The sequence below is a fragment of the Callithrix jacchus genome, chromosome 16, assembly GCF_049354715.1.
Source record: "Callithrix jacchus isolate 240 chromosome 16, calJac240_pri, whole genome shotgun sequence".
Lineage (NCBI taxonomy): Eukaryota > Metazoa > Chordata > Mammalia > Primates > Cebidae > Callithrix > Callithrix jacchus.
The window spans coordinates 53,823,955-53,847,393 of record NC_133517.1 but is presented as its reverse complement, the minus strand read 5'-3'; the positions used below and the strand labels follow the sequence as shown (position 1 = coordinate 53,847,393).

Here is a 23,439-nt window from a genome sequence, read left to right as displayed (position 1 = left end):
TAAACGTTTGTTTCGTAAAAGACTTGTCAAGAGGAAAAGACAAGCCACAGACGGCAGTAAACATTGGTAAACCATGCATCTGACAAGGGACATGTGTCTAGAACATATAAACAACTCAAATTTCAACAGCAAATAAAACACAGTCTAGGCATAAAATGAGCAAGGGCATGAAGAGAAATTTCACCAAAGAGGATGTAATGATGGCAGATAAACACCGGAGGTGTTGCACACCTCCTCACACCTCCTAGGACAGCCGAAGTGAAGCTGGATTGCATTGGCGCGATCTCAGCTCACTGCAACCTCCGCCTCCTGGGTGTCAGAAACAAATTTAAATGTTTAAACCCAAAGAATGGACTTAGAGACCCAGGAACAGTGAAGGTGAAACTTCTAAGGATGGTTTTGCAAGATTGGGAATTCGATGTGCAGGAGCACTCAGCCCAGTTGTAACAAACTCTTTGTTGAATTAATAAGTTAACACCCATGTTCTCTCGTAAAAAGAAAAATTAAAAGCATAGTAAAGAGCTCTCACCTATGAAAAGCCCTGGGACCCCCTAACCTGGCCCCGACAATACATCTCACAAAGCAGAGGACAGGGAGACCAGAGGAAGAGGAATCTGGGGGTCTTGAAGGAGCGGAACCCAATGCTGCCTTAAATCCTTACCCAACTTGAGGAAAAAAATAATGTAAGAAGGACATGAACAATTTCCCTTTTCCTTCTAAACAGTAAGTGTCTAACATGTACCCTCTTAGAAAAGTCCCTATGAGATGGGGAGCTGGATTTGTGAGTGCGCCTCTAAGAAGTACTGAGGTTAGGAATTTTAAACAGAAAATGAGGCCACTCTTGAAAATCCCTTCAGTTTAGCAAAGCAGTTAAATCAATTTTTAAAACCCAACTTTTGGCCAGGTGTGGTGGCTCACGCTTCTAATCCCAGCACTTTGGGAGGCTGAGGCGGGCAGACCATGAGGTCAGGAGCTAGAGATCATCCTGGCCAACATGATGAAACCCCACCTCTACTAAAAATACAAAAATTAGCTGGGCATAGTGCTGTGCGCCTGTAGTTCCAGCTACTCAGAAGGCTGAGGCAGGAGAATCACTGAGATGGCGCTACTGCACTCTAGCCTAGAGACAGAGGGAGACTCTTAAAAAAAAACCAAACAATTATTAAACTTGGGCTAAAATAATGTCGATTGTGAATGTTCTGTTTACAGGCATGCGCCTGTAATCCCAGCTGCTTGGAGGGTGCTGAGGCAGGAGAATCGCTTGAACCTGGGAGGCAGAGGCTGCAGTGAGCTGGGATCGCGCCAGTGCACTCCAGCTGGGAGGAATAAATGGAAGTGTATTGTCACAAGGTTCTTACGTGTGGAGTGATTTAATGCCACTGGAAATAGACTGTGACGGGTTAGAGCTGTATACACTAGAGCCTAAAGCAACAGCTGCAGCGTCAGGAGTTGGAGCTAATAAGCCGACGAAGAAGATAAAATGGAATTCTGAAAAGATAATGCCAGAGAAGTTGGGAAAAGAGGAAAAGCAAAATAACACTGGGACCAGTGGAAAACAAACAGCAAATGGTAGATTTTAACTCAACCCTATCAGTAATCTCAGTCCATGTGGATATTCTAAACCTCCCAATTAAAAGATGGATTGTCATTTTGGATTTTAAAAAAGTAGGCTGCCCTTTCCGTGCTGCCTGCGAGGGCTCCATCCGGCATTGTTCTGGGTTCCCGTCATAACTTAAAGGGAAACTTTCACGATGTCCGGAGCCCTTGTTGTCCTGCAATTGAAGGGGGGGATGTCCTCAAGTTCCTGGCAGCGGGAGCCCATTTAGGTGGCACCAAGCTTGACTTCCAGATGGAACAGTATGTCTATAAAAGGAACAGTGATGGCATCTACATCATAAATCTGAAGAGGACCTGGGAGAAGCTTCTCCTGGCAGCTCGGACCATTGTTGCCATTGAAAACCCTGCTGATGCCAGTGTCATATTCTCCAGCAATGTCCAGAGGGCCATGCTGAAGGTTGCTGCTGCCTTCAGCATGGCCCTCTGAAGGTTGGAGCCTCTCCAGTTGCTGGCCGCTTCACTCCTGCAACCTTCACCAACCAGATCCAGGCAGCCTTCCGGGAGCCACAGCTGCTTGTGGTCACTGACCCAAGGGCTGACCACCAGCCTCTCACGGAGGTGTCTTATGTCAACCTACCTACCATTGCTCTGTGTCACACGGATTCTCCTCTGCGCTGTGTGGACATTGCCATCCCATGCAACAACAAGGGAGCTCACTCAGTGGGTTTGATGTGGTGGATGCTGGCTCGGGAAGTTCTGCGCACGCATGGCACCATTTCCCGTGAACACCTGTGGAAGGTCATGCCTGACCTCTACTTCTACAGAGATCCTGAAGAGATTGCAAAAGAAGAGCAGGCTGCTGCTGAAAACCCTGTGAGCAAGGAGGAATTTCAGGGTGAATGGACTGACTGCTCCAGCTCCTGAGTTCACTGCCGCTCAGCCTGAGGTAGCCGACTGGTCTGAAGGCGGGCAGATGCCCTCTGTGCCTATCCAGCAGTTCCCTGCTGAAGACTGGAGCACCCAGCCTGCCACGGAAGACTGGTCTGCAGCTCCCACTGCTCAGGCCACTGAATGGGTAGGAGCAACCACTGAATGGTCTTAAGCTGTTCTTGTGTGGCCCCTTAAATAACATATAAAATTCATGGAAAATAAACATCGAGTTTCTAAAAAAAAAAAAAAAAAAAAAGTAGGCTGGGCGAGGTGACTCACACCTGTAATCCAAAGCACTTTGGGAGGCTGAGGTGGGCGGAACACCTGAGATCAGGAGTTCGAGACCAGCCTGATCAACATGGAGAAAAGCTGTCTCTCTTAAAAATACAAAAAAACGTTAGCTGGGCATGGTGGCACATGCCTGTAATCTCAGCTACTTGGGAGGCTGAGGCACATGGATCACGAAGTCAAGAGACTCAGACCAGCCTGGCAACATGGTGAAACCCTGTTTGTACTAAAAGTACAAAAAATTAGCTGGGCATTGTGGCATTCTCCTGTAGTCCCAGCTACTCGGGAGTCTGAGGCATGAGAATCACTTGAATCCGGGAAGCAGCGGTTGCAGTGAGCTCTGCCATTGTACTCTGGCCTGGGCAATAGAGTGAGACTCCATCTCAAAGAAAAAAAAAATTAGCTGGGTGTGGTGGCACCTGTAGCCCCAGCTACTTGGGAAGCTGAGACAGGAGAATTGCTTGAATCTGGTAGGTGGAGGTTGCAGTGAACCAAGATTGCACTCCAGCCTGGGAGACAGAGCAAGACTCCATCTCCATCTCAAAAAAAAAAAAAAAAAAAAAAGAACTACAAGTAGAAATAAACAGATTCAATCTGCCAGGCGCAGTGGCTCATGCCTGTAATCCCAGCACTTTGAGAGGCCAAGGCAGGCGGATAACCTGAGGTTGGGAGTTCAAGACCAGCCTCACCAACATGGTGAAACCCTGTCTCTACTAAAAATACAGCATTAGACGGGCATGTTGGCACATACCTGTAATCCCAGATACTCAGGAGGCTGAGGCAGGAGACTTTCTTGAACCCAGGAGGCAGAGGTTGCAGTGAGCTGAGATCGTGCCATTGCACTCCAGCCTGGGCAACAAGAGCAAAACTCTGTCTGAAAACAAACAAAACGAAACAAAAAACAGACACAATGGCAGGAGGTGATTTTGCCGTCTCTCAATAACTGATGAGACAGGTAGACAGAATCTCAGCAATGATGCGGAAGAGCTGAATCTCGCTGTCCACCATCGCTCCACCACTCCCCAATCATTGTGTCCATACACTGACACACTTCATCCAGTCTCGCCAGGCATTGGTTTGCTCTTTCATCAATTCATAATTATCTGATTAACTCATGAGTCATTTATTTATGTATTTAGAGATGGAGTCTTGCTCTGTCGCCCATGCTGGAGTGCAGTGGTGGACTCTCACTGCAACCTCTGCCTCCTGGGTTCATCCAGTTCTCCTGCTTCAGCCTCCTGAGTAGCTGGGACTACAGGTATGCACCACCATGCCCAGCTAATTTGTTTTTTTTTGTGTTTAGTATCGACAAGGTTTCATCACGTTGGCCAGACTGGTCTTGAACTCCTGACCTCAGGTAATCCACCCACCTTGGCCTCCCAAAGCGCTGGGATTACAGGCGTGGGCCACCAAGTCTGTCCCCGTATCATTTATTTATAGACTTAGCAGCGTATTCACTCATTAATGTGCCAATTCCAACCTTATACCATGTTTAAATAATTATTCATTTATCTACCGTTCATTCAGACATCCACTCATCCATTCACACACAGGTTTATGCTGTTTACTTGACAGAAGATTATGAGGAAGCAAGGAAGGGCTGTGTCTCGGTCACCCCGTCATCGTCTGCCCCAATGCCATGTGTATTGGCTGACACATGACAGGCCCTGAAACATTTTGTTGAACAAGAAATTCACCCATCAACTCGTCCATCCACTTGCTCAACTAACTTGATCTCATTTACCCTTTCAACACTCATTCGTGTTGAGTTCTTCAGGTATCCCTTCATCATTTCATCAGCTCATTCCATTAATCTTCATTCTCTTATAGTTGAATTCATTAATTCACTCACTCATTCATTTATTGCCTGTTCATTAAGACACTCACAAGCTCACTCATTATATTCTCCTCTTACCTCTTCACCCATTTTCTGTCTACTCCAGTTCTTCCACTTACAGACAGAACTTTGGCAAGTTCTGAGGCTTATTTGAATCTCAGTTTCCATATATTCAGAAATGGGGCTGATAACAGCTTGCTTTATGAAGATTTATGAGATAATGAAATTCCTTGGCACAATTCCTGGTATAGAGTCAGTTCTCAATAAATGGTAGCTATTATTATTTTAAATGAGTATTCACAATTTCTTTTAAGTTTTGAAATCATCACCTCACTCAGACGTCTGTTCACTCCTCCATCCTGCTTACCTGGCTGTCCGTTCCTCCTCACTCAGACGTCTGTTCTCCATCCTACTTATCTGGTTGTCCCTTCCTCCCTTCTCTGCTTTTAGCCACTCCTGGATTTTGTACACCTTTGTCTTCCTCTGTAAAATACAAATGACTTACAGAACGTTGCACAAATCAAAGCTGTGTCTCAATTAGTTACCACAAAGGAAATACTCATGTAGTTACCACCTGACTCAAGACATAAAATACTGCCAGAACTCCATACCTCTCCCCAGATAATCACATCCTGAATTTTAATAATGTTTGCTTCCTTTTTCTCAAGTTAAAAAACTTTACTGAAATATGTGTAAAGTCCCCAGTTTAATCCTCTCAACAAAACTGATTGTAGTACTGTTAATATTCCTATATTATAAAGACTATATTATATTTATTATAAAGACTTTATATCTTCTTACTATATACAAAGGAAGTTAAGCACAGAGATATTAAGTAATCTGTTTTTAACTTTTAGTTTAGGTTCAGGGGTGCATGTAAAGGTCTGTTATGTAGGTGAACTTGTCATGGGGATTTGTATAACGATCCATGGCAAAGATTGTTTCCCCACCCGTGAATTACACCCAGTACTGAGCAGTCACCTTTTCTATCCTCTCCCTCCTCCCACCGTCCGCCCTCAGGTAGACCCTGGTGTCTGTCGTTTCCTTCTTTGTGTTCATAAGTTCTCATCCTTTAGCTCCCACTTACAAGTGAGAACATATGGTGTTTGGTTTTCCGTCCCTGCAATAGCTGGCTGAGGATAATGGCCTCCAGCTCCATCCGAGTTCCCGCAAAGGACATAATCTCATGCGACGTTAGTCGCCACCTGCGGAGGAGGAATGAATGCACTCTCACACCGTTACAGGGATTCCAGTGGGCTAGGAATGGTTGCAGCTGCTTTCAGAGGGCGAAATGCAACTGCTGGACCAAGACTCCCTCTCCATGGTTACATTCATTCAGTAAGAGGTTGCGAACAGATGTTCTCAGTCAACACACTTGTGGCTAGTTAACATGGTAAAAGAGTGGTTATAGGAATGGTAAAAGTTCTAGGTTCCAGGCCCAGCATAAACGCTATTGGTAAACAGAGAAAACGGGTAATTCCTCTTTGATCTCCCCCTAAGAGGACCATCCAGCACGAAGCTTTCATGAGTAAACAGAGTACAGAGAAAGCGATGTGGGGTAAACGGACAAACTGGGCAAGCCAGGGGAGGTGCCCGTGCGCACCTTTTTATCATTTTTGGCCAGATTATCGGCAAGAGCAGCTGTTTGTACTGACAGTAATAGATGCCATGGCCACACCGGCAGTTGCCAGGAAGACCGGCTGAGGCTCTCAAGGCCGTTAGCGTAACTGTGAACGTTTTGTGTCTGACCTGTCGCGTTAGCTGCATTTCAGTTCACTGTACGCCGTGACTGAGGAACTTCGCGGGGGGCACATTCATCTCTTCTAGTTAAGCAGTTCGTTTGTTAGAAGCTGTGAAGCGGGTGTTACCTTAGCTTCCAGGGCAGAAAACTAGATTACAAGATGAGCTTGATACAGTGTAGCAGGGATAGGTTGCAGGCAGAGTGAAAGAATAAAACATAAACAAATTCTAAGTTTCGCTGGTCCTCAGCATTCCTCCAGGAGGTGATGTCCAGGCTCGTGTGGTCACTTCGCGGGGTCTCTTTTAGGCTGGCGTGCGTTTTTCCTCCTTTCCATCTTTGAGGAGGACGCAGTTTCTTGGCTGCTGCTGGTGTACTGGAAATTCTAGGAGTTGTGCCTGTGCTAAGAGGCTTTTCATAATCTTTGCAAAAGAGCAGGTTAGTGCTTTAAGAAAAACCTGTGCTTTATCTTTTCTTTCTTTCTTTCTTTTTTTTTTTTGAGACAGAGTTTCGCTCTCCTTACCCAGGCTGGAGTGCAATGGCGCAACTTCCGCCTCCTGGGTTCAGGCAATTCTGCCTCAGCCTCCCTAGTAGCTGGGATTACAGGCATGCGCCACCATGCCCAGCTAATTTTTTGTATTTTTAGTAGAGACGGGGTCTCACCATGTTGACCAGGATGGTCTCGATCTGTTGACCTCGTGATCCACCCGCCTCGGCCTCCCAAAGTCCTGGGATTACAGGCTTGAGCCACTGCGCCCGGCCCACATGTGCTTTATCTTAATGTCCAGTTCACAGAAAAGCTGGATAGTTCTTTAACTTTTAACTAATATGTTTACACATGGAATTTTTTTTTTATAGCTTATGTTTTATCTCTGAAGCAGAGACTCAAAGGATATACTTTAACCAAGTCACAGGCCGAATAGCTTCAATCTTGCAACTGAGTTTTCAGGCTGACCGTTTCCGAACTTTAAACTGGCAAACTTTTCTGAAAACAGAAACTTGCTAGCCGAGCAAAACTACCTCTCATCAGCTGTTCGCGCCTATGTCTTCACCTGACTTACGTACACATTTCTTCCGCTTTCTGAGAATGGGCACATTTTTACTTCTTTATTCAACTAATATTAATTTGGTTCAGAGTTCTTCTTTCAAGGATAAAGTGTGGTTTTACATGCTTAGCTTTTCATTGATTTTTAGCTAATTCGTGGGCCTCTTTTATCGCTGATTGAAATTTGTCATTTAAATTCACAAAATTAAGGGTAAGTGAAGCTCGTGCTAGTCACTTTGCTTTTTAAGATAGAAAACCGGTTTTGCAGCTCATTAGCCCATTGGGAACTTCTTTTTAACTGAGGAGCAAAGCTATGTGACTGGCTTTTAACTGCTCCTCACTAGCTTCATGGGCTAGCTGTAACTTCTCCCCCTTCAGAGGTTACTGTTTTACTTAAATAGGATTTGAAAAGAGCCACGTTAAGAGTAGAATTGGAATAGCAACAGTGGCTAATACCAGAGAAAGGTTTTACAAATCCTGAAGTTTACTTAAATCTTCGCAGAGAATTACAATTTGGGATGTTGCTTGTATACAAAGAACACGCGAAATTTTACTGTGGGACACCTGCGGAGAGCAGCCCAGCGGCACAGGTCCTGGGATGGCAGCTGAGCTGGCTGTGCCCACGTGCTGATCGCTACCCCCCATCTGGGCCAGCTTGAGTACAGATTCTCTGTGGGAGCATTCCCCCCCCCTTTTTTTTCACTCAGTCACTTGACTTTGGCCTGCGACGCCCTTTTTAAATTTTGTTTTTGAGATGGAGTCTCACTCTATCACCAGGCCGGAGTGCAGTGGCGCAATCCTGGCTCCTGCAACTTCCGTTTTCTGGTTTCAAGTAATTCTCAGGCTCGGCCTCCCAAGTAGCTGGGACTACAGGCACACACCACCATGCCCGGCTAATTTTTTTTGTATTTTTAGTAGAGTTGGGGTTTCACCATGTTGGCCTGGATGGTCTCGATCTCTTGACCTCGTGATCCACCCGCCTCGGGCTCATGAAGTGCTGGGATTACAGGTGTGAGCCACTCCACCCAGCCTGTAGTGCCTTTTTTTCTTATCTTTTTGTAAAATACACCTGATTGCCTTGCCGATTATTAATTACTAAGCAGGCTGAGTTTCTTCTGTAATGCTGCTTGTTTAAGACACATTCCTGGAGCTGTAGTGCTTCGCTTGTCCTACTCCCTGCTTCAGTCACATTCCTGGAGCTGTAGTGCTTCCCTTGTCCTTCTCGCTGTGTCAGTCACATTCCTGTAGCTGTAGTGCTTCCCTTGTCCTTCTCCCTGTGTAAGTCACCTTCCTGGAGCTGTAGTGTTTCGCTTGTCCTTCTCCCTGTTTCACTCACATTCCTGTAGCTTTAGTGCTTCCCTTGTCCTTCTCCCTGTGTAAGTCACATTCCTGTAGCTGTAGTGTTTCCCTTGTCCTCTCCCTGTTTCAGTCACATTCCTGTAGCTGTAGTGCTTCCCTTGTCCTTCTCCCTGTTTCACACACATTCCTGTAGCTGTAGTGCTTCCCTTGTCCTTCTCCCTGTTTAAGTCACATTCCTGTAGCTGTAGTGCTTCCCTTGTCCTTCTCCCTGTTTCAGTCACATTCCTGTAGCTGTAGTGCTTCCCTTGTCCTTCTCCCTGTGTAAGTCACATTCCTGTAGCTGTAGTGCTTCCCTTGTCCTTCTCCCTGTGTAAGTCACATTCCTGTAGCTGTAGTGCTTCCCTTGTCCTTCTCCCTGTGTAAGTCACATTCCTGTAGCTGTAGTGCTTCCCTTGTCCTTCTCCCTGTGTAACTCACACTCCTGTAGCTGTAGTGCTTCCCTTGTCCTTCTACCTGTGTAACTCACATTCCTGTAGCTGTAGTGCTTCCCTTGTCCTTCTACGTGTGTAACTCACATTGCTGTAGCTGTAGTGCTTCCCTTGTCCTTCTCCCTGTGTAACTCACATTCCTGTAGCTGTAGTGCTTCCCTTGTCCTTCTACGTGTGTAACTCACATTGCTGTAGCTGTAGTGCTTCCCTTGTCCTTCTCCCTGTGTAACTCACATTCCTGTAGCTGTAGTGCTTCCCTTGTCCTTCTACCTGTGTAACTCACATTCCTGTAGCTGTAGTGCTTCCCTTGTCCTTCTACCTGTGTAACTCACATTCCTGTAGCTGTAGTGCTTCCCTTGTCCTTCTACGTGTGTAACTCACATTGCTGTAGCTGTAGTGCTTCCCTTGTCCTTCTCCCTGTGTAACTCACATTCCTGTAGCTGTAGTGCTTCCCTTGTCCTTCTACCTGTGTAACTCACATTCCTGTAGCTGTAGTGCTTCCCTTGTCCTTCTCCCTGTGTAACTCACATTCCTGTAGCTGTAGTGCTTCCCTTGTCCTTCTACGTGTGTAACTCACATTGCTGTAGCTGTAGTGCTTCCCTTGTCCTTCTACCTGTGTAACTCACATTGCTGTAGCTGTAGTGCTTCCCTTGTCCTTCTACCTGCGTAACTCACATTCCTGTAGCTGTAGTGCTTCCCTTGTCCTTCTACCTGTGTAACTCACATTCCTGTAGCTGTAGTGCTTCCCTTGTCCTTCTACGTGTGTAACTCACATTCCTGTAGCTGTAGTGCTTCCCTTGTCCTTCTCCCTGTGTAACTCACATTCCTGTAGCTGTAGTGCTTCCCTTGTCCTTCTACCTGTGTAACTCACATTCCTGTAGCTGTAGTGCTTCCCTTGTCCTTCTACGTGTGTAACTCACATTCCTGTAGCTGTAGTGCTTCCCTTGTCCTTCTCCCTGTGTAACTCACATTCCTGTAGCTGCAGTGCTTCCCTTGTCCTTCTACGTGTGTAACTCACATTGCTGTAGCTGTAGTGCTTCCCTTGTCCTTCTACCTGCGTAACTCACATTCCTGTAGCTGTAGTGCTTCCCTTGTCCTTCTACGTGTGTAACTCACATTGCTGTAGCTGTAGTGCTTCCCTTGTCCTTCTCCCTGTGTAACTCACATTCCTGTAGCTGTAGTGCTTCCCTTGTCCTTCTACCTGCGTAACTCACATTCCTGTAGCTGTAGTGCTTCCCTTGTCCTTCTACGTGTGTAACTCACACTGCTGTAGCTGTAGTGCTTCCCTTGTCCTTCTCCGTGTGTAACTCACACTGCTGTAGCTGTAGTGCTTCCCTTGTCCTTCTACCTGCGTAACTCACATTCCTGTAGCTGTAGTGCTTCCCTTGTCCTTCTACGTGTGTAACTCACATTGCTGTAGCTGTAGTGCTTCCCTTGTCCTTCTCCCTGTGTAACTCACACTGCTGTAGCTGTAGTGCTTCCCTTGTCCTTCTCCGTGTGTAACTCACACTGCTGTAGCTGTAGTGCTTCCCTTGTCCTTCTACCTGCGTAACTCACACTCCTGTAGCTGTAGTGCTTCCCTTGTCCTTCTCCCTGTTTCACACACATTCCTGTAGCTGTAGTGCTTCCCTTGTCCTTCTCCCTGTGTAACTCACAATGCTGTAGCTGTAGTGCTTCCCTTGTCCTTCTACCTGTGTAACTCACATTCCTGTAGCTGTAGTGCTTCCCTTGTCCTTCTCCCTGTTTAACTCACATTCCTGTAGCTGTAGTGCTTCCCTTGTCCTTCTCCCTGTGTAACTCACATTGCTGTAGCTGTAGTGCTTCCCTTGTCCTTCTCCCTGTGTAACTCACATTCCTGTAGCTGTAGTGCTTCCCTTGTCCTTCTACCTGCGTAACTCACATTCCTGTAGCTGTAGTGCTTCCCTTGTCCTTCTACGTGTGTAACTCACACTGCTGTAGCTGTAGTGCTTCCCTTGTCCTTCTCCGTGTGTAACTCACACTGCTGTAGCTGTAGTGCTTCCCTTGTCCTTCTACCTGCGTAACTCACATTCCTGTAGCTGTAGTGCTTCCCTTGTCCTTCTACGTGTGTAACTCACATTGCTGTAGCTGTAGTGCTTCCCTTGTCCTTCTCCCTGTGTAACTCACACTGCTGTAGCTGTAGTGCTTCCCTTGTCCTTCTCCGTGTGTAACTCACACTGCTGTAGCTGTAGTGCTTCCCTTGTCCTTCTACCTGCGTAACTCACACTCCTGTAGCTGTAGTGCTTCCCTTGTCCTTCTCCCTGTTTCACACACATTCCTGTAGCTGTAGTGCTTCCCTTGTCCTTCTCCCTGTGTAACTCACAATGCTGTAGCTGTAGTGCTTCCCTTGTCCTTCTACCTGTGTAACTCACATTCCTGTAGCTGTAGTGCTTCCCTTGTCCTTCTCCCTGTTTAACTCACATTCCTGTAGCTGTAGTGCTTCCCTTGTCCTTCTCCCTGTGTAACTCACATTGCTGTAGCTGTAGTGCTTCCCTTGTCCTTCTCCCTGTTTCACACACATTCCTGTAGCTGTAGTGCTTCCCTTGTCCTTCTCCCTGTGTAAGTCACATTCCTGTAGCTGTAGTGCTTCCCTTGTCCTCTCCCTGTTTCAGTCACATTCCTGTAGCTGTAGTGCTTCCCTTGTCCTCTCCCTGTTTCACTCACATTCCTGTAGCTGTAGTGCTTCCCTTGTCCTTCTCCCTGTTTCAGTCACATTCCTGTAGCTGTAGTGCTTCCCTTGTCCTTCTCCCTGTGTAACTCACATTCCTGTAGCTGCAGTGCTTCCCTTGTCCTTCTACGTGTGTAACTCACATTGCTGTAGCTGTAGTGCTTCCCTTGTCCTTCTCCCTGTGTAACTCACACTGCTGTAGCTGTAGTGCTTCCCTTGTCCTTCTCCCTGTGTAACTCACACTGCTGTAGCTGTAGTGCTTCCCTTGTCCTTCTCCCTGTGTAACTCACACTGCTGTAGCTGTAGTGCTTCCCTTGTCCTTCTCCGTGTGTAACTCACACTGCTGTAGCTGTAGTGCTTCCCTTGTCCTTCTACCTGCGTAACTCACATTCCTGTAACTGTAGTGCTTCCCTTGTCCTTCTACGTGTGTAACTCACATTGCTGTAGCTGTAGTGCTTCCCTTGTCCTTCTCCCTGCTTAAGTCACATTCCTGTTGCTGTAGTGCTTCCCTTGTCCTTCTACCTGTTTCACACACATTCCTGTAGCTGTAGTGCTTCCCTTGTCCTTCTCCCTGTGTAACTCACAATGCTGTAGCTGTAGTGCTTCCCTTGTCCTTCTACCTGTGTAACTCACATTCCTGTAGCTGTAGTGCTTCCCTTGTCCTTCTCCCTGTTTCAGTCACATTCCTGTAGCTGTAGTGCTTCCCTTGTCCTTCTACCTGTGTAACTCACATTCCTGTAGCTGTAGTGCTTCCCTTGTCCTTCTACCTGTGTAACTCATATTGCTGTAGCTGTAGTGCTTCCCTTGTCCTTCTCCCTGTGTAACTCACATTCCTGTAGCTGTAGTGCTTCCCTTGTCCTTCTACCTGTGTAACTCACATTCCTGTAGCTGTAGTGCTTCCCTTGTCCTCTCCCTGTTTCACTCACATTCCTGTAGCTGTAGTGCTTCCCTTGTCCTCTCCCTGTTTCACTCACATTCCTGTAGCTGTAGTGCTTCCCTTGTCCTTCTCCCTGTGTAACTCACAATGCTGTAGCTGTAGTGCTTCCCTTGTCCTTCTACCTGCGTAACTCACATTCCTGTAGCTGTAGTGCTTCCCTTGTCCTTCTCCCTGTTTCACACACATTCCTGTAGCTGTAGTGCTTCCCTTGTCCTTCTACCTGTGTAACTCACATTCCTGTAGCTGTAGTGCTTCCCTTGTCCTTCTACCTGTGTAACTCACATTGCTGTAGCTGTAGTGCTTCCCCTGTCCTTCTCCTTGTGTAACTCACATAGCTGTAGCTGTAGTGCTTCCCTTGTCCTTCTCCCTGTGTCAGTCACACTTCTGTAGCTGTAGTGCTTCCCTTGTCCTTCTCCCTGTGTAAGTCACATTTCTGTAGCTGTAGTGCTCCCTTTTTTTCTCCCTGTTTCAGATACTTCCTGTAGCTGTAGTGCTTCCCTTGTCCTTCTCCCTGTTTCAGTCACATTCCTGTAGCTGTAGTGCTTCCCTTGTCCTCTCGGTTTCACACAAATTCCTGTAGCTGTAGTGCTTCCCTTGTCCTTCTCCCTGTTTCTGTCACATTCCTGTAGCTGTAGTGCTTCCCTTGTCCTTCTCCCTGTTTCAGTCACATTTCTGTAGCTGTAGTGCTTCCCTTGTTCCTCTCCCTGTTTCAGTCACTTTCCTGTAGCTGTAGTGCTTCTCTTGTCCTTCTCCCTGTTTAAGTCACATTCCTGTAGCTGTAGTGTTTCCCTTGTCCTTCTCCCTGTGTAACTCACATTCCTGTAGCTGTAGTGCTTCCCTTGTCCTTCTCCCTGTTTCAGTCACATTCCTGTAGCTGTAGTGCTTCCCTTGTCCTTCTCCCTGTTTCAGTCACATTCCTGTAGCTGTAGTGCTTCCCTTGTCCTTCTCCCTGTTTAAGTCACATTCCTGTAGCTGTAGTGTTTCCCTTGTCCTTCTCCCTGTTTCAGTCACATTCCTGTAGCTGTAGTGCTTCCCTTGTCCTTCTCCCTGTGTAAGTCACATTCCTGTAGCTGTAGTGCTTCCCTTGTCCTTCTCCCTGTTTAAGTCACATTCCTGTAGCTGTAGTGCTTCCCTTGTCCTTCTCCCTGTTTAAGTCACATTCCTGTAGCCGTAGTGTTTCCCTTGTCCTTCTCCCTGTTTCAGTCACATTCCTGTAGCTGTAGTGTTTCCCTTGTCCTTCTCCCTGTGTAAGTCACATTCCTGTAGCTGTAGTGCTTCCCTTGTCCTTCTCCCTGTTTCAGACACATTCCTGTAGCTGTAGTGCTTCCCTTGTCCTTCTACCTGTGTAACTCACATTCCTGTAGCTGTAGTGCTTCCCTTGTCCTTCTCCCTGTGTAACTCACATTCCTGTAGCTGTAGTGCTTCCCTTGTCCTTCTACCTGTGTAACTCACATTCCTGTAGCTGTAGTGCTTCCCTTGTCCTTCTACGTGTGTAACTCACATTGCTGTAGCTGTAGTGCTTCCCTTGTCCTTCTCCCTGTGTAACTCACATTCCTGTAGCTGTAGTGCTTCCCTTGTCCTTCTCCCTGTGTAAGTAACATTCCTGTAGCTGTAGTGCTTCCCTTGTCCTTCTTCCTGTTTCAGTCACATTCCTGTAGCTGTAGTGCTTCCCTTGTCCTTCTCCCTGTTTAAGTCACATTCCTGTAGCTGTAGTGCTTCCCTTGTCCTTCTCCCTGTTTCAGACACATTCCTGTAGCTGTAGTGCTTTCCTTGTCCTTCTCCCTGTGTAACTCACATTCCTGTAGCTGTAGTGCTTCCCTTGTCCTCCCTGTTTAAGTCACATTCCTGTAGCTGTAGTGCTTCCCTTGTCCTCTCCCTGTTTCAGTCACATTCCTGTAGCTGTAGTGCTTCCCTTGTCCTTCTCCCTGTTTCAGACACATTCCTGTAACTGTAGTGCTTCCCTTGTCCTTCTCCCTCTTTCAGTCACATTCCTGTAGCTGTAGTGCTTCCCCCGTCCTTCTTTCTGTTTCAGACACATTCCTGGAGCTGTAGTGCTTCCCTAGTCCTTCTTCTTGTGTAAGTCACATGCTGTAGCTGTAGTGCTTCCCTTGTCCTTCTCCCTGTATAAGTCGCATTCCTGGAGCTGTAGTGCTTTCCTTGTCCTTCTCCCTGTATAAGTCACATTCCTGTAGCTGTAGTGCCTCCCTTGTCCTTCTCCCTGTTTAAGCTACATTCCTGGAACTGTAGTGCTTTCCTTTTCCTTCTCCCTGCTTCAGACACATTTTTTTTAGCTGTAGTGCTTCCTTTGTCCTACTCCCTGTTTCTTTGTTGGCTCTGTGCATGATTTCTCCTCACTTGTTTCTAGAGTTTTATGTCCAGCGCGCCCCTTGTCAGGAACCACGGGCTTTGGAAAGTAGCAGTGTATCTTCCTCAATGGAGCTTGATACCATTTTTGTTTTGCTGGTAACTGCTGTCCCATGATGAGTCCCTAGCCTGAAGCAATGCCTCCCCAAGCTTGGCAATCCCAGTGGGTACCAATGACTTACTGAGTACTCGGCCTGGGGAGTTCTGTTCTGCAGACTCTGACTCAACAGTGGAGGAATGAATGCACTCTCACACCATTACAGGGATTCAAGTGAGCTAGGGATGGTTGAAGCTGCTTTCAGAGGGCGAAATGCAATCAATCAACCAACACTCCCTCTGCATTGTTATATTTATTCAGTAAAAGATTGCAAACAGGTTCTAAGTCAACACATTTGTGGATAATTAACATGGTTAAAATAGTGATTATAGGAATGATAGAAATTTTAGGTTCTGGGCCCAGAGTAAACACTATTAACAGGTAATTCTCCCTTGATCTCCCCTGAGAGGGCCACACAGCACAAAGTTTACATGAGTAAAGAGTTAATGTAGAGAGAAAGGGATGTGGGGTAAACAGACTTAAGCTGGGAAAGCCTTTTTTTTTTTTTTTGAGACGGAGTTTCGCTCTTGTTACCCAGGCTGGAGTGCGATGGCATGATCTCAGCTCACCGCAACCTCTGCCTCCTGGGCTCAGGCAATTCTCCTGCCTCAGCCTCCTGAGTAGCTGGGATTACAGGCACATGCCACCATGCCCAGCTAATCTTTTGTATTTTTAGTAGAGACGGGGTTTCACCATATTGACCAGGATGGTCTCGATCTCTTGACCTCGTGATCCACCCACCTCGGCCTCCCAAAGTGCTGGGATTATAGGCTTGAGCCACCATGCCGGCCAGGGAAAGCCTTATATCATCCCTATATCTTCCCTAGTAATGGACTGACTGGCCGGCCACCTTTGGCCTGCCCCAGTGAAAATTTTTGGCCTTCCAAAAGGTTTGAGGCTAATCTACAACTTTCCATAATATTTTCTGTAATATTTTGTCAGCCACCCCCAAGTGCATTCCAACAATCTCGTTCTTTTTCATAGCTGCCTAGTATTCCATGGTGTGCATGTACCACATTTTCTTTATCCAGTCTGTCACTGATGGTCATTTAGGTTGAGTCCACGTCTTTGCTACTGTGAACAGTCCTGCAGTGAACAGTCATGTGCATGTGTCTTTATGGTACAAGGATTTCTTGGTGGTTGAATGGTAGTTCTGCTTTGTGGTCTTTGGGGACTTGCCATACTGCTTTCCACAGTGGCTGAATTAATTCACACTCCCACCACCAGTGTGTGTGTGCCATTTTCTCCACAGCCTCACCAGCATCTGGTATTTTCTTTTTATGATAGCCATTCTGGCTGGGATGAGATGATATCTCACTGTGGTTTTGATTTGCATGTCTCTAATGATCAGTGATATTGAGCTTTTTTTTTTTTCCATATGCTTGCTGGCCGAGTGCCAAATCAGAAAGGCAATCCCATTCATGACTGACACAGAAAGAATAAAATACTTATGAATACAGCTAACCAGAGAGGTTAATATCTCTATAATGAGAATTATGGAACACTGCTCAAAGAAATCAAAAAAGACAAAAACAAATGGAAAAACATCCCGTGCTCATGGATAGAAGAATCTTCTATCCATGTCTTATTTTGAAAACTGTTTTCTTTTTCTTTTTTAGGCTAGTCAAGTGAAGCAGTGGGAGTGGAGAAGTAATGAATACATTTGTAACTGGTGGAATTGTAAACACCGCTGCACACAGAACAGCCCCGTTTTCTTCATTCACTTCTTAGTGGGGTTGTTTTTCTCTTGTAAGTTTGTATAAGATCCTCATAAATGCTGGATGTTAGACCTTTGTCCGATGCACAGTTTGCAGATTCTGTAGGTCTGTTTACTCTGATGATAGTTTCTCGTGCTGTGCAGAAGCTCTTAAGTTTAATTAGATTAAACTTAATCACTTGTCAATTTTTGCTTTTGTTATGATTGCTTTTGGTGTCTTTGTCATGAAATCTTTGCCTGTTCTTATGTCCAGGATGGTATTCCCTAGGTTGTCTTCCAGGGTTTGGATAGTTTTGAGTTTTACATTTAAGTCTTTAATCCATCATGAGTTGATTTTTATATATGATGTAAGGAAGGGGTCCAGCTTCAATCTTGTGCATACGGCTAGCCAGTTACTCCAGCACCATTTATTGACTATGGAGTCTTCTCCCCATTGCTTGTTTTTGTCAGCTTTGTTGAAGATCAGGTGGTTGTACATATGTATGCAACCTTGTTTCTGGGCTCTCTATTCTGTTACATTGATCTATGTGCCTGTTTTGTACCAGTACCATACTGTTTTGGTTACTGTAGCTCTGTAGTATAGTTCGAAGTCGGGTAACACAATGCCTCCAGCTTTGTTCTTGCTTAGGATTGCCTTGGCTATTCAGGCTCCTTTTTGGTTCCATGTGAATTTTAAAATAGTCTTTTCTAGTCCTTTGAATGATATGCTTGGTGTACTGATCTGATAGGAATAGCGTTGAATCTGTAAATTGCTTTGGGCAGTATAGCCATTTTAATGATATTGATTCTTCTATCCATGAGCATGGGATGTTTTTCCATTTGTTTTTGTCTTTTCTGATTTCTTTAAGCAGTGTTCCATAATTCTCATTATAGAGATCTTAACCTCTCTGGTTAGCTGTATTCATAAGTATTTTATTCTTTTTGTGTCAGTCGTTAATGGGATTGCCTTTCTGATTTGGCACTCAGCTTGGCTGTTGCTAGTGTATAGGAATGCTAGTGATTTTTGTACATTGATTTTTTACCCTAAAACTTTTCTGAAGTTGTTAAGCAGCTGAAAGAGCTTTTGGGCTGAGAGTATGTGGTTTTCTAGATATAGCATCACGATGTCTGCAAACAGACAGTTTGACTTCCTCTCATCCTGTTTGGATGCCTTTTATTCTTTATATTGTCTGATTGCTCTGGCTGGGACTTCCAATACTATGTTGAATAGGGATGGTGAGCGACGGCATCCTTGTCTTGTGCCAGTTTTTGCCCATTCGGTATATGCTGGCCGTGGGCTTGTCAGTGCTTACTTTCTTTTCTTTATTACATCTTCAAATCATCCCTCATTTATTCATTCATCAATCCATTCCTAAGCATGAATACCTAAATAATATAGCTTTTCTTCACTGTTTCTGAGCTATTTGTAAATGATTTATATGGCAGCTGTTCGATGGTATCTGGCTTCTTCTTTTACTGGCTATATTTGTGAGACTCAGTCTTGTTGTGTAGCTACAGTTCATTCACGATCATTGTTATGGAGACTTTCTATAAATATCTATAACATGTTTATCCGTTTTACTGCTAATGAACGTTCGGTTTGTCCCCAGGCTTTGGCTAGATGGCACTGCTATGACACACACATATGCTTGTATATGTCTCTTGGTGCACATGTGCGCAGTTTTCCAAAATGGTTATACCAGTTTATCCACTCCCACTAATGATGTGTCACAGTCCCACTGCCTCATCATGCTCTCACAGACATTGTGATTGCCAGTGTTGTTGTTTGGACATGGAGTTTTGCTGTTGTTGCCCAGGCTGGAGTGCAATGGTGTGATCTCGGCTCACCACAACCTCCACCTCCCAAGTTCAAGTGATTCTCCTGCCTCAGCCTCCCAAATAGCTGGGATTACAGGCATGTGCCACCACGCCTGGCTAATTTTGTATTTTTAGTAGAGACAGGGTTTCTTCATGTTGGTCAGGCTGATCTCGAACTCCTGACCTCAGGTGATCCACCTGCCTCAGCCTCCCAAAGTGCTGGGATTACAGGTGTGAGCCACCACGCCTGGTCTATGCCAGTGTTTTTTAATGCAGACTCATGGTGGATGTGTAGTGGTGTCTCACTGCAGTTTTACCTTGCATTTCCTTGCCTTTAATGAAAGTGAGAACTCTTAGGCATACTGGTCAGTTGGTTACATATGTTTGAGTGCTGCCTGTTCACAGTAGCGACCACTTTTCTCTGGGTTGTCTGACGTATTTTCCTTATCGCTCTATGGACCGTATTTGTATATTCTAGATCAGTTGTATGTATTATAGGCGTCTTCTGATTTACTTGCTTTTCACTCTCTTACTGTTATATAATCTCATGGAAAATTTTGTTTTACTGTAGTAAATTTTATCATTCTTTTCATTTATGGTTGGTGTCTTCATGTCAGTTAAGGAAGTCCTTCCATTCTCCCAAGGACATAAATGTATTTTATTGTGCAGTCTTAGAAATCTTTCACATTCAGAGCCATCATCCACTCTAATAGATTTTTGTATGTTATTTTGGTCTGTCTTTGAACATGAAATAAAGGTCATGTTCAAGCTTTATTCCTCATAAGGATGCACAGTTGTCCTGAGAGCACCCACAGTCTTTGTGAAAGAATACCCTCCTCACTCTACACCATCACCTGTGCCCTAAGTCAAGGGTCTGTATACTCATAGCTCTGTTCTGGGATTGCTGTACTGTTCCATAGGTCTGTGGATCTACCCTGTGTCAACACTCATGTCTTCACTATAGTAGCTTTAGAACAAGTCTTACGCCAGATAAAAGCTAGCCTTCCCACCTTGTTTTGCCTTTTCCCCATGAGAGAGTTTTGGAAAGTTCTCAGTCATTACCTCTTTGTTTCTGTCCTTTTCCTCACTCTCCAAATATGTGTTTGGTAGATCTCGCCATAGCGTGTACATTTCTGTATCAACCAGGATAGACTAGGATGTTGACATGGTTTGGATCTGTGTCCCCACCCAAATCTCATGTTGAATTGTAATCCTCCGTGTTGGAGAAGGGGCCAGGTGGGGGCGTGGATTTCTCCATGCTCTTCTCATGGTAGTGAGTTCTCATGAGACCTGGTTGTTTAAAAGTGTGCAGCAGATCCCCAACTCTCTCTTCCTCCTTCTCTAGCCATATAAAATGTGCTGGCTTCCACTTGGCCTTCTTCCATGGTTGTAAGCTTCCTGAGGCCTCCCCAGCCATGCTTCCTGTACAGCCTGCAGAACTGTGAGTCAATTAAACCTCTTTTCTTTATAAATTACCCAGTCTCAGGTAGTTCTTTATAGCAGCGGGAGAACAGACTAATACAGATGTGCTGTGGAACATGCAGTCTCCAAATCTCAATGGCATAAAACAAAATGAGTGGATCTACCCTGTGTCAATACTCATGTCTTGGCTACAGTAGCTTTATAACAAGTCTTACGCCAGATAAAAGACTTGTTACTTTTTACTTACGCTACATGTCCATTGAGGGTTAACAGAGGGCTTCTGGTAATTGTAGTCTTTTAGGGACCCAGGCTGACAAAGCGACCACCATCTTGAATATTACTGGTCACTGTACCAGAGGGAAAGAGTTCAGAAGGGTCTGGCACAAACACTTCTACTTATGGCTTATGGGTCAGATCTAGGCATTTGGCTCCACGTAACCACAAATTGGTCAGGAAGTGTGATCCTATGCTACACCTAGAAGGTGGAGGGATGGACGTGTTTGATGATCAGCACCAATAACTACTACAGTTTTTTACCCTCTTTTCTGTATTTTCCATCCTTTTATTTGAGTTTATTCTGGATATTTTCTTGCGACGTGTTTTTCAGTTTACTAATTCTCTCTTCAGCTGTATTCAGCTAGTTATCAAATCCATGCACTTTGTTCTTAATTTTGGTTTTCATGTCTAAAAACTTATTTGGTTCCAGTTCTCCGCTAAAATTCTCAATCTAGTCTCTCTGTTTGAGCAAAGTAAATATAGTTATTTGAAAATCTGTAGATAAATTTAATATCCGTATCCCTCATGGAGCTATTTCTATAATCTGTAGTTTCTGCAGATTTTTGTCTCTATTTTCTTGTATTTTCCTGTTCCTTTTTATTTTATTTATTGTTTTGAGTAGAGTCTCCCTCTGTCGCCCAGGCTGGAGTGCAGTGGCATGATGTCAGCTCACTGCAACCTCTGCCTCCCAGGTTCAAGCGATTCTTGTGCCTCAGCCTCTGGACTAGCTGGTACTACCAGCGTGCTGCACCACTGTGGGGCTGAGGGCACAGGGTCATGGGGTGAGCCTTATGCTGTGCTGAGTGAGGTGCAGGAACTGCAAAATAAAGAGACAGAACACAGAAGTATGAGGAAAACACAGCTGGGCTCGGGGGGCCACGCCACCTATAAGCAGAGTCAGGCAAGGCCCTGAATGTCCAGAAGCCTGAGTATTTATTGTGTATAGGTTAGGGGGCAGGGCAGTGAGTGAAGTCATCTTTTTTTGTTTTTGAGACGGAGTTTCGCTCTTTTCACCCAGGCTGGAGTGCAATGGCGCGATCTCGGTTTCACCGCAACCTCCACCTCCTGGGTTCAGGCAATTCTCCTGCCTCAGCCTCCTGAGTAGCTGGGATTACAGGCATGCACCACTGTGCCCAGCTAATTTTTTGTATTTTTAGTAGAGACGGGGTTTCACCATGTTGACCGGGATGGTCTCGATTTCTTGACCTCGTGATCCACCCGCCTTGGCCTCCCAAAGTGCTGGGATTACAGGTGTGAGCCACCGCACCCGGCTGAATGACATCATCTTTAAGGATAGTGATAGGGTCGTGAGCAATAAAACAAGGGGTCCACCCCCATTAGGTCACATAGGCCAGGAGGTGGACAGTGCACAGCAAGGGGCCCATTCCCACGAAGGCAAGGGCCGTGCGCAGTAAGGGGTCCACCCCCATTAGGTCACCGAGGCTTGAATGTGGGCCGTGCGCAGTGAAGATGGTGCAGTGTGCAATACTTCTATCTATGGGCAAACTACTTCTAAGAAGATTTATAGGAAGATGCTTTAAGTCACACAGTAGTGACAGAGCTGTCCGCCACCTGCTGGCAGCTGCCAGTGGGTTCTATGGGAAGATGCTTTTCGAGCAGCACAGCAGCAAGAGCTGATAAAGTTCACAGTCACCAAGGTGGATTGCCGGTCTGAGGGCGGCCCTCCACAAGAACTGGAGCAGGGTCCTACAACTCCTTCAGCAGGAGGAGTGCCTCTCACCCCAAGCCTGCCACACAGCTGAACGCTGCCGCCTGGGCCATGGATTCTTGTCCTTGTATAACTGTTTTCCCTTAAATCATGCTCTGCGCTGTGTCTGCTCCAGGCATTCCTCTGATTATAAGCTGCTTATTCCTTAATTCATGCTCTGTACCGTGTCCACTCTAGGCATTCCTCCGATATGGACTAAGATATAATTATAGGTATATATGTAGGGAAATATTCTTTAGGCACTCACACTATCAACCATTATATGATTATATATAGAGGATTATATAAAGGGATTCTTCAAGCCCTAATTCTATAAACTAATATATGATTATGTAAAGGATTATATAAAAGGAAATAGCTGAGTCGTAACACTGTAAAGTGAGATATTCTTCAAGCCCTAACTGTGCCAGGGTTCTACTTAGCTCTCATTCCTCGGTGCCTATAGGGGGGTTACCCACACACCACATGGGCTCATTTTGATATTTTTAGTAGAGATGCGGTTTTGCCATGTTGGCCAGGCTGGTCTTGAACTCCTGGGCTCAAGCAATCTGCATGCCCCAGCCTCCCAAAGTGCTGAGATTACAGGCATGAGCCACCTTGCCTGGCCATGTCATATGTTTTATTGGTAGGAATACTTTGAACCCTAGGAAGGTATGTTTCACTCTTTTTTCACTGAGGATCTAGCTTTTGCTGGGTATTGGGGGCACCAGCAGTCTGGAGTCATTTTGCCAATTTCAGGGATTAAGATGATTTTAAGCTAAGCTGAAGTCACCCTTGCTCTCATGCTATTGTCCTTAGGACCCCAGAGTGAGGGTCACATTTGCATATTCATAAATTCCTCCACTCACCCACCCGCGTTCATATTAGTAAATTTATATTTACAAATATAGACAGTCATTGACAAATGAATGTGCAGCGAAATGTGCACAAGTGAATATGTCTGTGTGATCATCTCTCCTGCATGCCCATTTATCTGCCAAAACAAGTAGGTGTCCACTAACGTAGGAACTGCTCAGCTCATCCGCTCATTAACTCAGCCACTGGCCAGCTGACAGGAGGCCTGTGCTGGGTGCTGCTCTAGGTGCTTGGGGCACATCCTTGAACAAAACAAAGTCCCTTCTGTCACAATTCATAGTGCAGTGGAGATACCAGGGTACCAGGGTGGGCAGGGCTGGGCTGGAATTTTAAGAAAGGTGGCCAAAGTGGGCTTTGCTGAGGTGGCGTCCAAGGGA

At 45.6% G+C, this 23,439-nt stretch overlaps 1 protein-coding gene and 1 pseudogene across 3 annotated transcripts in view; both read left to right on the top strand.

The window, feature by feature from the left end:
- IQANK1 (IQ motif and ankyrin repeat containing 1) overlaps positions 1–23,439 on the top strand; it is a 69,916-nt gene that overhangs the window by 35,520 nt on the left and 10,957 nt on the right. The window lies entirely within an intron of this gene.
- Positions 1,616–2,797, top strand: LOC144579743 (small ribosomal subunit protein uS2 pseudogene; annotated as a pseudogene).